The following is an 18,927-nucleotide window of genomic DNA, read 5'->3' as shown; positions in this document are numbered from 1 at the left end:
ATTAACAATAATTATTCTAAGTGTATAAAAGCCAGGAGTTTGCCATCAAAATAAAATTTTACCATCAAAATAAAGTTAAAATTAAGAAACCAGTCTAAGTTCTTCTTTAAGAAATGCACTTTTTTTTAGAAATTGAAAGAAAGCGACAACTCTTTTTTGTTTTGTTTTTGACGAAACAAAAGACCAGTTCTCACCACGTCTTCTATATCTTAGGGACCCTTTTTTCCTTGAGAAAAAAACTACTGGGGAAACTGAACATTTAAGGACACTTGATAAGTTAGTCCTGAACAGACATTAGTTGTTTGCAGGCGATTCTGCCTCTACATAGTCCTTCTCCATTGCTAATCCAGCCCTAGCCGTGTTGTAAAGACAGTCTGCCATCATGCTGCGGTTTTGTAACCGTTAACAAACTAGAGAGTAGGCACCGGCCACCCAGTGCATTTTAACTTGTGATTTAATACTGGATCTGAACTCCAGGCCACAGTTTCCTCAAGAGTCAACAGGCTTGAAACCTTCATGTTCACGGGCTTTGCCAACCAGAATTTAAATCAAATGTCATCCAACCCACCTCAGGAACAAGATGATGAATCTGTGGCCAAGACAACAGACTGGGATCCAAGAGACCTGAAGGTTAAATCCAAATGCACCAGCTCCTTCAGACTAAATTTTAGACCTGCTTGAGCCCTGAGGAAACCACCCATTGGGAAGCCCAGTCCTGCCTTAACACTTATTCAGTGTGGGGAAGACAGTGGATTCACTAACGGAGCAGTGTCCAATTCAGCGCTCTCTGGAGATCCAGCAGACCCACAGCAAAGAGACGCAGACACCAGCAGGCAGGGGCAGAGGGGCTCACCCCAACGCTTATTCAGGTGGTGTGCAACCATGTGCCTTCCAGAAGGAAAAAAAAAAAAATCCTTGTGAAAAAGTGCACGTAAAATAAATTACAGCAGCCCCCATTCCTAATTGAAATAACTCAGCTCTTCTTTTCGTGTGTGCCTGTGTTTAAAGAGAAACCTGAAAGGCACAAGTTCACATTATGGACTAATAGCCTGGAAAATTTCAGTTTAAAAAACAAAGCTGGCTTTGAGTTACACAGGAGAGGCCTGAAAAAAGCATCTGAAACCACTAACTTCTATTTTTTCCTGCACTTTTTACAACATAATATGGCTGAACGGATTTTATTTTATTTTATTTTATTTTAAAAACTTGCTTTAAAAAAATAATCAACACAAAAATCCTCTCTCTGGCCTTCATGTGCCAAGTTTCAGCCCAGGGCAAATTTTTTACAGCTGAATTATACACCCTGAAAAATAAGGGGCTTATAATGACAACATTGAGAGTCCCCTAACTATAGTGGTATGAATGGGGAGGGAGGTATAATAAGAATGGTCCATAGTGTGTAGCAGCAGCAATAAGTGAAGGAGCCCTTACTCAGCATAAGGAATTCTATATATCTTGGAAGGCTTTCATGAACCTAAACATTATTGCTAAGAAAGGAATAAACAGTTTGAACTGCTGTTGCCATTCATCCAGTGCTCACACACTGAGGAATACACAGAGTTGTTCTCTCAAAGCTGGAGTGAAATATTCCAGACATAACTCTTTCTTACTTCGGGGCTGGAGAGGATTTTGAGCCGCTGTTTGAAGGCAAGCTGGAGAAACACTCTTGCTCTGGGAGAATTATTTTTTTTTTTAAAGCAATGATGATAATTGACTGCGTGCCTACAGGTCTCGAAGCTGAGCTCGCACTCGCCAACGTGAACAGCGTCGGCCAAGGACACAAAGGATCATTATCGGCTGGGGGTGGTATCTGTAGGTGAAGTGAAACCAAAATAAGGAGGTTAGCAAAATTAATGCTTGCTCGGGGTGATTCAGTCTTGAAGGTGCACCAAATCTGGCGGCCCAGAAAAGGTACCGCAAGCAGTGCCATATTTAAAACTGCTACTCCTAAAATCTGATCATCCAGCAAGTTGGAGGCAGGAGTGGGATTTAGGCAGATGCGGGAACCAGGGTGCCTATGCCATCAGATCCTGGGCATCTCCTTACAAACTGAGATCAAACGTCAAAACTTCCACGGGCAGCAAATCCCTTCTGTGCACTGCCATTTTCCCTTCTTCCCTCTAAATACCTCAGGTCAATCAAAGCATTGGGCTTCTGTCATTCCATAAAACTTTCATTTTAATTTCAGCACATCTATGTATGAACAGGCACACATAATCACACTTACGAACAGCTGTACCTACACATATCTGTATACTATGCATCTCCCCATTGTATTTTTATTTTCTATTACTTCACATTTGCTATAAGAAGGATCATGTCAACATTAATAACAGAAATTTGCCATTTTCTGAAAGGAAAATTCAGCTTAAAAATTTTCAACCAGCTCAGTGACCCTGGTCCTATTTGACCAAAGGACATGACTTTAGCACATGATTCTCATCTGAAAGTGGGCATCTAAAACAGGTTAGAAGGATCATGTCTTAAAAATGTACTTCCATTGCTACTGATTTCCCAAGAGCCTATGCATTACTAGCTCAGCTCTACATGTCTACTTTGTAGCCACCTAACATTAAATAACAAAATTTCCACTCCAAAATGCCTTACTATAGTGCCCATACCCCAACACTGCTGCTAGCTTTCCCCTCTCCCTGATTAAAAGCCACAATTACCAGTAATTGCTGGATCCAAGGACTGATCTGGATTTCACAACATTTTCATACCAGTACGATACAATTTCAGAGTTGTCAAGACTTTAATGTAGATTAAACTTGTGTCTGTTAGCACAGAAGTTAAGATTACATAAATTTCCAACCTCTCTACCATACTTGTTCTGTATTAGTTAATGAACTGTTTCTTTTTTTAATTACTTCTGCTGTAAATCATGCCCCTGAGCATAAATTGAAATTGCAAATAAGAATTTTAACAGAGAAAGTGGTTCATAGTCTTAAATTCACACTACTCAAGTAAACCCAGTCTTTAATCTCTGGAACCCATCTTGGACAAACGTTTCTAGAGTAAGTGTCAAGTTTCTGGCAGTAAATTTGGAATAACAAACAAAAACCTCAGGTGAAGAAACTTTCTAAGTCCCAAAACTGCATGAGTTACAAAGTTAATGTTATTAAGAAGAATTCCTGAGCATGATATTTTTTCCATACCTGTGAAAGGACTAAAGTCTAATGAGTTTGCAAAAAGTTTGGACATGGAAATTAGTAAAAATTACGCATGTGTACAATCCTAAAAATTTGGACATGGAAATTAGTAAAAATGACATATGTGAATAATCCTAAAAGTAATTTTCTTGAAAGAGCAGTGAAAGAGTAGCCAAGTATTTAATTCTTAATTTTGAGCTTTAACGAGACACTGGAAACCTAAAAACCAACACATCTCTCTTGAAAGTTCTGGGGTTTACTTTGTGTTTTGTATCTCCCCACAAGACTGTTAAAAGAAAACAAGACTGGAGGGGGGAAAAAGGACTTTCTGTGCACTATCAAAGTCTTTTCCTTTTTATTTCATATAAGCAAGTACCTTCTTTTTTCATACAGCAACATGCAGAGGTATACATCTGACATTACAGTCCACTGTAAAGTTACTATGGTGTAAAGTATTTTGTATTTATATCTGTGCAGTAACCAGGAGATATGTGGCTATGAAATCATGCTATAACACTGAAAGCCTGATCCTGTAAAATTATGCTGTATTGCTGATCTTCAAAACACTGGGAAATTTTAGTGGTAGAAATTTTGGGTTGGAATTTATCTTTTTAATGAAAAATATGGGGATTTCCCTTCTAAATGAAGTGGAGGGGGACATACCTGCTTGGACAAGATGTTCCAGCTTATATATAAAACGAAAACATTTTCAAAGACTTTCAGTGAGGCCAAAATATTTTGCCTGAATGTCTGAAAAATCTTAGGGAGATATTTTGGAGGGGAAGGAAACATTGTGAATGAAATCCTGAAAAATGCTTAAAAAGATGTGGTGAACAGTACCCTGTCCATGTAAAGCCAAAAGTCTTTGTGGAAGCTCAAGTGGAGCCCTCCGCCGGCCACGGGGACAGTTGGGCTACGAAGAGGCTCCGTATCTGCAGGGCAAGAGCTAGCCAAAACCTCTCACAGCTTTCTCTATATCACCTTGTATTGTAGTCTAACAAGTCCCTACTGCAATAATTTCTTAAAGGTGGTGCCCAGATCAAACTGTCTATCTTCCCCAGGCCTCCTTGAGTGATGGGTACCCTCTAACCAGACTCCAGAAAGACAGCCAGCAGATCAAAGTCAGCTTTCATTCATCGATAGCAATAGGACAGAAAAGGGAGGTTAAATATAAGTAACTGAGTGTGTCAACAATGAAGAGTCATTTTGCTAAAAGTCATCCATCAGGCCTTTGTGTCACAAGCACTATCATTTTGGTTGTCCACCTTGCCCTGCTTTTCACATGGTGCTGAACATCCAGTCCCTAAAAATCAGGTCTTCTCCGAGCTGCCGCAAGTTAAGCACCCAAAGTCACTGATCCTTTTTCACAGTCTTGGCCTCATTTTGTAGCAGTGCACGTCCACAGTAGCTCACAGGAGCTACTCAACTTCATTCAGCTCCTTTTCTTTACATAGAGACTTTGACTAATCTCCTTCCTCTCCTTCACAAGAAAAGTGATTTTCCTAATGACACAGGCTAGACAGATGACAGATTGTCAGGACGCACAGTACATGTTTTCTTTAAGTGAGCTTTTTATTTGTTATTTTAAGGTTATTTCCAGATCGTTGACACTTATTCCAAAAACTCAGGTAACCAAGACGGGGCTCAGAAACTGAAGTTATTCTTAGACTAATCAGCCAGTGATCTAAATCCACAACACTAATCTCATAATTTGGCATCACAAAGCTTAACTGGTCACATCTGGATAAGGTACTCCATGCTAACAGCCATATTTAGCCCTGCTGTTTTCAACCTGTTTACTCTGGGAAGTAAAACACTCAGACAGTTTTATTTTGAGCTCACATTAGTGAGACCTATTTGAGTGGAGAGAAGGAGAATAATGACACTCAATGAGACAGTGCTGAAGTCATAGCTGCCCTAAGAGCACACAGCTCCATACTATTTTGTAGCTCCATACTATTTTGTAGGATTTTGTAGACTACACTTGTCTCTTACAACCTCTTACACCCTGCAACGAGGTGTTAAAAGGCACGACTAGTATCCAACAACCTCTGTTGGGTTCTCAGGTTCAGCAGAGCTGTGCATGACAGTGTCACCAATGGGCTCCCATGGCAGAAGAAAGGAAGCTCCTTCCTTTTGATTGCACCCACCGAAGACCCTGAAAGAAACTCCTTTATACCACCCGCTCCATTCTTGCAACGCATAATCTTGAGGGAAAACATTATTACTTTTATTGTTACCATTACAGTAGAGCAAGAAGGCTGTGCCAAGACCAGGTCCCAGTTGTACTAAGCGCTGTGCAAACAAACACATGATGCGTTCATGCTCTAGGCACCACGAGAGACAAAGGCAATATTATTAGCATGCCCATGAACTGAGGCACACTGAGATTATCCAACTTGCCCAAGGTCACGCAGGAAGTAAGTGGCAGAGCTGGAAATTGAACCCAGATTTCTTGAATTGCAGGCCAGGATTTTAACCACAAGGCCATCTTTCGTCTCTCTGTTTTTTTCCTCTCCGATCTTTCTATTTTAGCACACTTTTGAAAAAAATTACTCTTAAAAATCCATTCGGCAATACTTTAGGTATGCTGTGGCCTCCACAACCGTATTTAGCACAATTATAGGCTAAAAGGAACTCTTGCAAATTATGTGCAAATAGATATGTCTTTATGTAAATCCAAGTTCTTGGAACATAAATCTACAGCCAAAAAAATACAAAGGTTTAAGCCAGGGAGGAATTAAGCTCCAAATTTTTTCCTCTTCGAAGGCTGGTAACTGAGGTATAACACTCCCCAGCTAAAGAAAGGAGAATACAGACTAGATGCCTCGGGAGTAGTTATGCTAGCTCTAATAAACCTATGATTTCACCTATAGAAATGTGAAGGCAACAGACACTTGGTCATTGTTTTAGAGGATTCTGTCACATATATGACTGTTTTTATATACATGTGTATTTTCTAAACCAGTTACTGTACCATAAGTGCAAGAATACTGAAAGCCAGGCGACTTTCTGATAATGTACAGCCCCACAGCAGATATGGGAGCCTGAGCATAGGAGGGTAATTCGATGTTTTGGCTAGGGATGTTGTACAAGTTTAGCCATCTGGGGAGATTGTCCATCTACTGAAATAAATGTGCAGGCAAAGCAAGGCTCCTCTCTCCCAGGTATGCCAAATGCCTGGTCACTCCCAGGCCAAAATATGGCAGCTTCTTCGCTGTTGTAAATCCCAGACACAGACCAGGAGACAAGCTACCATGTTGCTCGGCACAAATGCAAGAAGGAGAGCCAGATTAAGCTTATTCACCAGGATACACAAACGTGATCTCTGATTCCCATGACAAAGACATGACAGCTCACGTGAAACAAAAGAGAGCTGGGTTTTGTGCTCCTGCTGCCAAGGGGAGACTGCTCACTTTGAGTGACACACTCAATGCACAGTTGTGCCTTCGCTGCAGTCCTGCCTTGGATCTGCAGCTCTGGGTACCACACCAGTTTTGTGTAGGCAGTTGTTTACAGAGTTAAATTTAGGCACAGCACCCTAATTTTTCTCAAGGAAAGTCTTACAGACTTTTTCATGAACTTGATCAAATAGATTTGGTCAAAATGGTGCAACACTTCTTCTTCCCTCCTCCAGAATTCAAAAGGGAATGAATTTTATATGGATACGTTGTGCTATTCTATGTAACATGGTAAGAGGAATATGAATCCATACAATTTTTCTATGAGAATAAAAGCTAGGCAAACTGTTCTGGGATGTACACTCTTTCATTTACTATATAGCTAGAGACCCAAACACTAAATGGATCTGTTCACTAGTTTGGAGTCTAAAGGGCACTGCCTAGACACATCCATACTATTCAGCTTTTTTAGTCTCTCAAACAGGACAGCCACATCCAAACTACGTATCAGGAACAGTCTCTGGCTTGTGCAAATTTCAGGAGGTGTTAGGTATCACCTACAGATGCCAGGGACTGCACCTGAGTCTCCGTGCCTGAACCTCTGCCTCGGCAGTGTTAGATTTACTAGCTAGAAAGGAAACTTCTCCAAGACTATATTTAAATTCAATGCCTTCTACTCAAAATCCTCAAGCTTTGAGTGCAAAGGCTGGGACCCTTAGTTCAAGTGCTGGCCACCCTCCGCCTCTGAGAATGGTTTCATTCGTCTAAACAGAGCTGGATATGGTTGGGGTGGCACCAGGGGCAATGGGGGAAGAGGGAAACCATGAGGTTAAATGGGGTATCTAGCAGGTAGAAGACAAAGATGGAGGGGCCAGTAACTCACCCCCTGCCCAGGGCACTTTTAATGATAGACCTATACTTGAATATACATATCATTTTCTGGAGCATGTTGGAAACTGAACGAACAGAGGGTCAGTCTTGGTTAGGACAGTCTGGGGGGTAATTTTATTTCAGGACCACTTCTTGGGGCTAACACTGGTGGGAGTCCAGGATGAGCACCCACGTGTTCTATGGAGTAGATATACACAATTACCAGCTTTCCCGGTTACATAGTCAGCTCAACTGAGCATCATGAACCATGTTTCTGAAGGGAGAAGCACATGCTATTCTGTGCATACTGCACGGGGCACCTGCAAAAGGGACCAGGTAAGCAATATCCAGTTCTCTTCACAACAGGCATCATTCAGGAATGGCAGCAGTGGCTTTAGTAGAGCAATCCAACCCTGTAATATGGTAACCATTGGCGGTACTTGGCCTCTGTGTGAACACAGGCAAAAGCTGTGGAGTTTAATTTCAGACTAATCCGGCAGCAGGCAGGAGCACCAGCAGTGCTGGCTCAGCACTTCCACCAGGACTGGCGCAACTCGCTATAACTCATTCCTTCTGGGCTCTTTTTTAAAGTGCCATCTGGGACTGTGCTGCTAAGCTGTCCTCCGAACAACACCACTGTTAATAATAATAACAATATTCAGGTCTTACATAGCATTTTTCACCTTTAGATCTCAAAGTGATTTACTATGGAAGGCTTTGGAGGGCATTAAGAACAGATTATACAGACATCTGTCAGGAATAAACCAGATTTCCTGACCCTGCCACAAAGCAGGGGAATAGTTCGATGCTCTTTCTAGCCCAGAATTTCTGTGATTACCCCCATTTTGTACAAAGAGGACTTTGACTCATGCAGTAGCAAGATGACCTCAGTGGATCGCACAGCTACTGCTTTGAAGGCCCTGTGGCAGCCCAAGACATTATAAATGGTAAAAGAAAAGAATTGAAGCTCTCCCCATCCTAACACTGTAACCAGTAGTCATGGGTGGTCTCAGTGGAAATGCACCAGTATACCTCAGATTGGGTAATAACAAAAAGTGTTACATCATAGATAACATTTCCAACGGTAGGAAACCATATGTTGTTTTGAAGCCTTGAAGAAGGCCGTAAGTCAATGGCAAAGGTAGGATTCATCCTTCAAGATGGGGATGAGTAGCCCTCCATCTCCCTCCACTGACAAAGGGGAGCTGGAGCAAGTAACTAGACTGGACACTTGACTTTTGGTTGCTGATGTTAGATGAGAGACATTGCAGCCAGCCTGGAAAGAGGGAGCAGGATGTTCTCACGGTTTCTTTGCAGAGAGAGCGCTCTCATGAGCACCCACGCATCTCAAAGGGCTCATTTCAAAGTCAGGGTTAAATGACTCTGACACAACACTTTGTCTGCAGCCTCATAAACATCAGGACAGACCAAAACTGCTGTCACAGAAATTAATTAGCAAAAGAGTTTAAAAAATGCACCTTGGCAATGGCAGAGTGGAGAGCGTGACAGCAGCCTGTGCATTGCTTGCGACAATTTTGTCACAGTGACACCCTGATGGTCTTCAGCTGCAACTGGGATATAAGAACCAGATCTCAGTGCACTCCAGAAAACTACACCTTCCAGGTGAGGGGCAGTTGGGCTGACCTTTAGCTGCTGAGAACGGGCCCCAGGTATTCCCTAAATGCATAACAGTGAAAAGGCCAGTGTCGGATTTTAAGGCTTATAATATTCTGTTGCAGTTTTGCTTCCTTTTTTGTAACCAAGAACTTAACTCTTTTGCTTAACTACAACAAAACTTGACTCTGGTTTAAGTTTATCCGGTGTGTAAAGTGGTCTCAAGTACATGACACAGCCACTGACCCTCCTTAGGGGCAAGAGATCCAAGCACATTTGAGGTGCAAACCCGCCCTGCGGAGACTCTGCAATGCAATACATATTTAGTGTCCCTCAGGGACTGGAATTTCTTTGCAAACATGAGTCTAAGAAGCAAAATCAGCAAGTGCCAAGAAAAAGAGGAGCCATCCTCAAGCCAGGCACGACCTCGTGTTATTTTGCAAGGGACACAGAAAAGTGAAGAAAAATGAGAACATTCTGAACCGCTGGAATAAACTCCTCATTGTCACAGTTCACAGTTGGAGTTCAGTCATCATAAATGCACTTTCGTACCTGTATTCATAGAACAGCACCTAAAAGGCCCCTGGGACAGGCAAACAGCAGTACAGACCTTAGCTGAACAGCTGCTCCATGCACACGCTACAATTTTAAGAATGATTTTATGAAACAGAAATGAATATTTTAAATTATTTTTTTCCTTATGAGTATTTTTATTAACTTTTAAATTTTCATTCAAATTTGCGATGCTTTTTTTTCTTGTTTTCTCATTAAAGGAAATATAAAAACAAGAAACATCAGCCTATTCTGTTCTGCAGACCCTTCTTCTAGTTTTGGAAAAGTTTTTGATAAAAACATTCAGTGCTCAGTAAATATTTTGTTTGGTGCATTTTTTTCATTTTTTTTACAGGGAAAAATCTTCATTTGTGACAAAAGCCCACCTTCTGTGGCAATCACGTTTGGGTGGAAAATTTTGACCACCTGTGGAAATGAAATCTGTGAACAGCATGTAATTTAGGAGTCGGATGAAGATAAATTAAATGGACTGATTTTTAGTTTCTCATGTTTCGGAATGAGGCAGGGATCCAGGTTCCACCATGCCAGCATGGCCGCAGGGTTGGACGCTTATCAAAGCGGTTGGTTGCCTTCGGGGCTCTCACGAGATCAGGCTTTTACTCAGCGAGAGCTCCACGTCTTCAGAGGGAGCAGCAAGGCCACAGGAACAGGCTCATTTCAGCATCGACCCCAAGGAAAACCAGGAATATAGAGGGACTTAAGAATTTTAAGAAACAGCAAACACAAAACTAGTCCCAATTTTCCCCACAGACACAGGAAAAAGATGTTCAGGCATAGTTTAAAGGTTTATACCAGTTTAAAAAAAAAAAAAAAATCCACGTGAACTTGTTCACTCATCACCCTGAATAAAAAAGGGCAAACTCTCCCCATTCCGTGAAGCTATTCTTGGCCACTGTGAGCTAAAAAGCAGGGAGGGCAGTTTAAAGGGGCAAATACAATTAATGTTCCCGCTTTTGCCATATTTCTGGGCCCAGGGGACAAATCAGGAAACTTTATGTCAGCAGGAATGTGAACAATAAAGGCAAAGTGGGTTGCATGTTAGAAAACCGTTTCACTCCCTTTTTATATTTTTTTATTTTATTTTTTTGCCCAGCAGTATGATGTGTTAACAATTTTGTTGGTTTAACAGTTCACACTTCCAGCACATTTATCCATTGGCACATGGGGGTTTTATGCATTTAACAGTTTTCTTCATTAAAGTGGGTTCCACTGTGTCTTAAAAATTGTTTTCCTTAGACTGCGTGTTTGTTATTTTATATGGTGTGACTGAAAAGCAGGCCAAAATTTTGGCCTTGGAAAATGCACACTGCAGAGAGGAACCCAGTGCAGGCAGCAGGATTAGCCTCGCTCAAAGCCCAGCACATATTCTTTTAAGAACGGCTGATTGCACTTTGAAGCTTTCTCCTCTAATTGCTGGGAGATTCTTAATTTGTCCTGAGCTTGGGAAAATGAATTGCAGATGTACGTACTGCAATCAAAACCCTCTCTGCACAGGATTTTTGCACGCTGTCGTTGAGATGGCCTTCATCCCCTTCTGCAGCACCCTCGAACCACCTGTTTTTTACAAAAAACAGTGCCAGCATTTTAATTTTTTTTATTATTTTGAAGGGAGAGCAGGGGCTGGGGGAAGGGAGAGGGCGGCTGTTATTTCTGCAGAAGCAGGACTGGTTCTTAGAGGCGTAAGAGACACCCAGGTGTTTTCACAGCGAGCCCTGTGCAGGGCCCTTTTGGAGCCGAACTCGATTCCTGTTTGCCAAACTACACTTTCAAGAGGTGTCAGATATCGAGAACCTGTTTCAAACGCCAAGCCAAGCAACGGAGGGGAAAAAAAACCAAGGGGAGGGAGGAGGGGAGAAGGGGGACGTGGGGAAAAGGAAAAGGGGAAAATGTTCCTCCTCGAAGAAAAAGGTAGTTGTTCCAACTTGGCTGTTTCTTTTTAAAATAATTAGTTAAGCAGTGCATAAAAACAGGTAAGTCTGTTCTGCATTGCTCATAGCCTTGGCAGGCCCCGTCCTTCCCCGCGTTAGAGGAATTTCTGTGAACCACCGCTGCACAGGAGAAGGGAGGGGAATTGTATCACTGTGACCTAAGGCAACCCAGCTTGTAAGGTTAACCATAATTTTTTAAACTAACATGACCTCTGTTAACCCCTCCACTCCAATCTTAAAAAAAGAAAGAAAGGAAGAGAGAGAAACATGTTTACAAAACCACGAGAAGGAGAAAAGGGGGGGCAAGAGGCCGAGAGTCTTGTTCTTCGCTCTCCCCTCCATCCCTCCATCCATCCCTCACCTGCTCCTTTGTCCCCGTGTGTCCCCAGCAGTAACTGGTGTTTACTGGGTCTTGATGCAGCACGTCTAGGGACTTTGCTTTTTCTAATGAGTCACGGAATCATAAAATTAAGCCATTCTGGGAAGCCAAAAAAATTCGGTTCCATGTGTGCTTTTGGGGCTTTGCAGGAATGTTCATGTCTGGATGTCTGAGTCACATGCTCTGATGGTAAACGTGATACATCCTCTTTTTAATGACACCATTGGCTTGCTTGCTTTATTTTATTTCCCTCTACTCATCCCTCTCTCCTTATTTTGCAGAAGAACGCAGGCCATTTCCTCCAGCTGGGATGCCAGGTAAACCCACCTCAGGCCCCGTTTGCCCTTCCCTCTTCTATAGCTGTCTTAAATCAAGTAACCAAAGCCAATGCCAGCACGGCCCCGGGCCAGCTGGAGGTGGCATGGGGCCATGGTATATGGTGTAGTCAGCTTTTGTGTCAACATTTGGATGCTGAGTTCATCTTAACCAGAATGTGCCAAGCTCAAAGGAATCTTGAGTCTGCCTCAGAAAATACATATGCAGTATGCAGCCCACACAAAGACACCGGCTCAGGGAAGGGACTTACTTATTTCTGGGTCTCAAAATTTTCCTTATGGCTTACTCCCACCTACATTCATTTCTGGTCATTCAGAGACAGATGTGGCATGGGGAAAAAGGGTGTAGGTACCATATGTAGACACCTGACCTCATCTCCCACCGATGCACAAGCTGCAAATACTGCCTAACTGAATACCCCCCTCCTCCGTGTTCCACCAGTTCACATGGTAGACACAAACCTCTGATTTTATATGGGACTGCAGTTAGGCCATCCTTAAAATGTGTTTTCTTTGAAACAGTTCCTTCCCTGCTTAAACAAGCATAAAAAAGCACTCCTGCTTATATATTTATAATTATTAAGTGTGGAAAATCTACCAAGTAAAGTTAATGTATATCTCAATATCTTGAGCTATGAGGACCCATGGGCTTCAAGGAAGGGAGGTGGGTTGTAAAGGCCTTGTAAATATCATCTATATGATTCTTCTGTATACTGGATGGCTGAATGATCTGAAAGCAACTGTGGCTAGATGTAGAGCAGCCAGTTGGGAGAGCGTTTTGGCCTTTGTCAAGTCTTGAGCTGTGTCTTGGGAATTGTCTGGGTGAGTAATAGTTGGCCTAAGCCCTGCTGGGACTCTTCTAATAATTTAGCAGTATAACCAGTCAAGCATTAGTGAACAGGGCCAGGCCTTAATACAGAAGTAGCATATCAGGTCACAGCTAAAATATCTCGGTAGGTCCCACTGGACCACCTTGTAAGACAGTTCCAAGGATGGAGGTCCAGCCTGCTCATCTGTATTTGCATGTCAGCAACCCTTTTCATTGACCATGTGCTTATGATTTAATTGTCTGATTTCTGGAAGAAAAGAAAACAAAACATTGGAGACTCATTTCCTAAACTAAGCCAGGAGGAAGAGAAACTGCTGAGGGAGGAGAGCAAACTCGTCTCACGCTCAGGATGCCAGTTCCTCTAAAAATGCATCACTGACACGTGTATTTGTGCAAGTCTTTCTATTCCCACCCTTCCTCCAACCTGCTTCTTCCTATGCTAAAGCTGTTTGGAAAATACTGTAATTCTGATTGTTCACAAATATTTAGTGTCTTGGAGTTTGAATGAACCTCTGCTGCTTTTCAAATTTGCTTTGAGTTCAAGAAAAATAAACAAATTAGTAACTTTTTTCTACCACATTCCACTAGTTGACATCTAAGATTCACTTACAATGTTGATTTAAGGTGGTCTTCTGCAGTGGGAAGTTGACTTCAGCACCTTAATTGATGATGAGCCACAAGGCATCTCTGAGGCATCTATGTTAACAGAGAAAAGAGTACTTCAGGCTATCTGTCATCCAAGAAAAAAGCCAGACCCTTGCTTCTGATGCAGTTAATGGAAAGAACACCTCAGCATCTATCTGAATATGGCTCCCCAGTCTCCTTGAAAATCAAAGTACTGGTAATGGAGTTTCACCCAGGTCTACCCACATTTGAACTGGTTTTCCGTTTTTGTTTTTTAGTTATTTCCAGACACTATTCATGTTCTTATCCTATAGTTTGTGGGCTCCGTGAGAACTGGTGACTGAAGGAAGGAAAGTGATGTGCACTAAGCAAGGGGCTGGGAGAGCTGAGAACAGAACTCGGTGTCAGATTCCCATTTCTGGGTCACATCCTCCACCACACTGCCTTCTGCCTTCTAACTTTCTCCTAAAATTTCTACTTCATTCACAGTCTTGTTTCTTGACATCGTCTCTTGAGAAGGTTTTCTCAGCCAGAACAGAGACCAGTGCATGTAAGATTCATTTGGTCTTAAAACTATTGCTGCAATGAAAAAATATCTTCTTTTCCTCCCTGGCCTGGAACACTTTGAGATTACGTCAGAGTCATAAGGGAAATGAGGAAGAATCTGGGTCATCTTTCCTCATCCTCCCTTTTTCTGCTTTCCTGGCTGATGAGTTGGAGGCCTGATGATTTAGGTGAAACATCCAATGTGAACATGTTGGGATTCTCATGCTTACTCCTCAGGCTCCAAATTGACAAGCAAAGAGTACTGTAATTTGTTCCAGGCCTTGATTTGGATTGGTACCGCATGTGCACGTTTTGTAATTATTCACTAAAAGGACATAAAATAAGATTTGAGTAACTTCAGAAGTACCCAAAACATTAACTATTCAAAACTTTAAGAGGTTTTCTGAAGCTGCTGAAATTATTTTAAATTCCTAATACAATTTAAATTGGCCTCCTGTAATCCCTGCAAAAGCAAGCCACAGATACCAGTAACTGGGCATCTGAAATGATGGTCTACTTTGAGGCAGGTTTTTCTTTGCCCCATTTTCTTCCCTCTTTTCACAGGAACATTGTAAAGATCTTAAAGTACTTTAATGTTAATGAAATATTTGGATACCAGTGTGATGGATATCACAGAAGGGACTACAAGAGTGTGAAGTATTCACTCTCTGACCCTGAAACAAATAAAACCTGATGTTATACATCAGAGGAAACCAATCAGTAGCAGCAGCCGAAGCACACAGAATAATTCAGGGACAATTATATCCATCACAGAGCTTTGTTTTCCTCTATAACACCAGGCATAGAGCCTTCTACTGACCCCATCAGACTTCTTCACTCTGGTCGGCCCCACCTTTTCTGGTTGCCACTCTTATCTCAAAGCCTGGAGCTCCATCCCACTGTACTCCACACAACTTTTCTACAAGTCCTGCAAGCCTTCCTTCCAGTCTCTTCCTTCATTATGTTGGCAGGATCCTCACCACCAGATTAAGGCGAATTACTGTGAGGCTGCTTCCTTCCCCTGTGCTCTGTATGATACTAGGATGGTGAGTATTTAAAGCATACTAATTGCAGTCTTTCAGCTCTTCCACATGTCACTGAAATGGACTCCATATGGGAGGTGTAACTGGTGAGAAAATCACGGTCTTCCATTGTAGCTCTGAGCTGGATTATGGTCAGTGCAGAGGCACGCTGGAAAAACCAAGTACCTCAGTCCTAATAAGCTTCTACTGAATAGCTGAGCAGCCCCCAAATGAGATTTTCAGAGACATTTGCCAAACTTGGATGGATTTTCACCAGAACCGCCAAAGCCAAACTCTTACTTCAGGGCATCCCACTCCTCCCGTTCCAAATCTTTGCTCCACAGACCAAGTCTACTAGATGTTCGACAAAATAGCTGTTCAGATTTTTTTTTTTCAAGACAGCATAACAATGTCTTTTTCCTCTGACATTACTCTAAGAATAATTTTGGCTAAAATTTTGCAAAACAGATCTGCTTATGGAGAGAAACCAGTGATGCTGTGTATACAACTGAGGGCAGGATATTGTGTTCTAACACAATATCAGTGTCAATCCATATAAAGTGCACTAGCCGATATTTCCATTTGAGTTTGGTTCAGTTCATACTTCGTACTACTGGATCATGATTCTTAATCTTAAATCTGAAATTTATCCACAGGCACAAGAAAAGTTGAGGTCAGGTGTCACACTGAAATTTGGAAGATGTCCAGTGGGAAGCTGTGCAGCAGACTTTCTGGGTGACATTGGGTATATCAGTCAAACTAGATCTCCGTGTCCACCTGTCTTAAGGAGAACATACTATTTTTCTCCTATTTCATATGTGCCTTTTCTTTTGAAATTCTAATTTCTGAAGCAGAAACTGTCTCTTTCAGTGTGTTGCCCTGTGAATACAGAGAGTTTCCAATCCTGTCTGAGGTCCCAATATGCTGCTGTTAAAGAACTGGGAATAATAAAAATTCCCACTGAATTAAGTGGTGGCAGGAGGAAGCAGCCCCTATGAAAAACTAATAAAAATCAAGCTCTGATTCATCAGAACGGAACTCCAATTTATAAAAAATGCAAAGGAAGGACATTGATCCCCCTGCACAGGAAAGGCAATTGGCAAAACCAAACAATTTCAGCTCACATTCAGCAGAAGCAAAGAAATAAATCCACATACCCGCTAATGTGATTCCTCTGAATGAACTTGAGCCCAACAGTAGCATATAGGCAGAAGCCTTCATCCAAAAATAGAAACCTCTTGGAATCCACAGCTCATCTGGACAGGATTAGAGAAACGCTCCCTGAACATTTAGTGAGTGACATGTCAGAAAAGAATTGAACCAATTTACAGCAGTCCTGGAACGTCCCTAACACAGTAGCTCTGAAAACAATGGGATAAGAAGGAATTCATTGTCCACTGCAGCATAAAGCAATTATTTCAGACAGCAATATCGGTGACATTAATGACTGCAACACTATCTTTGGGTCTGAAGGCGCTTTTAAAAACTGTGGCTGGCCCATGGGTACAATGCTGAAATTGTACCCAACTGAAATTTTTTTCACTGATTCCACAGTTTCAGGGGAGATTAGTCAGATTTGCCTCTGACTTGTTTTTTGGTCACCCTGAAGCAGAACAATGCATAACATGTTGACAGTGAGGTTTACTGTGGGGAAATTAGGGTTTTCTTTCAATGGGGTAGCTGGAGGGGAAAGGAGAGAGAATTGTCAATACAGCTGAGTAGTTTGAGTCAAAAAGCTCCTGAAAAAGTCACTCAAGTATGTTGGGGCCAAGATTTAAACACTGAGATAGACCAAAGTAGCCAGTGCCTGTAAAGCATCATAGAATTTGCCCTCTTTTCAAGGCATAAATGCAAGCTCACTGCCCAGATCCTAGCTGACATGCATCAGGGAAAGTGCTTGGAGGAGCAGGACTGTACAACCTGGTAGAGAAACGCAGTTCTATCAGTGTTATTCTTTCAGAAATTATCTTCTGTTTAAGTAGAGCGCACATGAAAAAGGGACTTTTTTTACGATATAAGTATTATTTCAACAAGGTGTTATTTGGCAGCTGTGTATCAACATGAAATAATGAACTCCAGCCCCTCTGTCCTCCAACCTCTGTCTCCAGGAGAAAGGCAAGCATCACAGTCTTGCTTTTGAAGGAAACAAAACACACAGGAACCACATTATCAGCACTCAAGTCATGTGGGAATGAACGCAGTATAAATGCTTAGAAAGGACAGATGAAAATATCTGGGATGTATTTGATCCCAAGCTGTAAAATAATGTTCCAAATCACATCAAGTGGCCAAGCTGGGGTCTTAAGCCTCCACCTCCACACTGCTGGAGAGGTTACAACCGCTCCATCCTGATCCCAGTTCAAATCTGTCCAGATTTATCTTGGTCCCTGGTATTTTTAGATTGTATGTTCCTACCAAGAAGTCTTTGAAACTGACATTGAACAGTTACTCCTGGCTTATGTCAAAGCAGGGAAGATTCATCCCCTAAGAGATCCTCTTACTCTTTTAAACTTAGGCTCCGGACAAGGAGCCAAAGGCAGTGAGACCAAGGGTGTAGCATGATAAAAAGAATATCTAGAGTTTTCATAATGGGGATTAGGAGAAACCAGAGACTTTTTAAGGGGATAAAATTCATTTAATTAGTGAAAGGGGTGAGGGCTGCCACATTTCAGATGATACCAAAAAGAAAACTGAAGTGCAAGGCAGCACTTTGTGTGAGCCTCCATCTCAAAATTGGGGCTTGGATCCAGGTACCTGCAATTGCAGTAACAACCTTCCGGACTTGGACCTACCAGGCTGCAAAATGTCATAACTAATGCCACGAGAGTTTTCCTCAGATAAAATCAATCCTTCCTGAGGGAAAGAGGCTCACTCAGACATACTGAGTCATTGTCTGCGTTTCCCTACCTGACAATCTGCACACTGAGTTTTTTAACCATTTCAGCCAAACTTCACAGCAAATTAGAGTTCTTAGATGTATTACATTCTTGTAATTTTTAACGATAAAAATAGGTGGCTAAGTGGAGAAGGAAAGGTCTCTTAATTCTTCCAAAGAAGAAAACACTGCATTGTGAACCCAGCTTTTATTAGATACCTGAGACTCTATGTAGAAGATGGTAGATATAGATGTGCCAACTGTGCAAAGACTTCAGCCAGCATTCCTGGCTTAGAAGACATCAGAAAACCTGCATCCCACATCACTGGTTTGTTGTAGTATGGATTCTCTGATGTCTAACGCAGGATTAGTGCACATGCATCCTCAGTGCAATTGAGTTTAAAAGTCAATCAACATGAGATACAAACCCTTTGGAAACCAGGCTTAACTAACTAGTGCAGGTACTTGTGGAGTGATTAGTCTTAATGCAAATAATTGGACAAATAGATGACGGTTATTGTTCCTAGAAGGTTTTCAGAAATTCCAAAAAAGACCATCAAGTATATAGCAGATAGGCATAACATCTTCAAATCAAGCAAGATGCTTTTCAGGAATATGTGTTTGAATTACTGAACTCAATTATGGGGGTAAATGCCACAGCTGGTCTTATACCTGTTCACCCAAATACCCTTAAAATATACAAACATGACAATAAAGTCCACATAATTCCACTGAATCACTGTGAGACTTTTAAGATACACGTAAGTCTCTGATGAGCC

This window comes from Gymnogyps californianus, chromosome 3, assembly GCF_018139145.2.
Source record: "Gymnogyps californianus isolate 813 chromosome 3, ASM1813914v2, whole genome shotgun sequence".
In the NCBI taxonomy this organism is placed as follows: domain Eukaryota; kingdom Metazoa; phylum Chordata; class Aves; order Accipitriformes; family Cathartidae; genus Gymnogyps; species Gymnogyps californianus.
The sequence above is the reverse complement of the archived record's forward strand: the minus strand, read 5'-3'. Positions refer to the sequence as shown.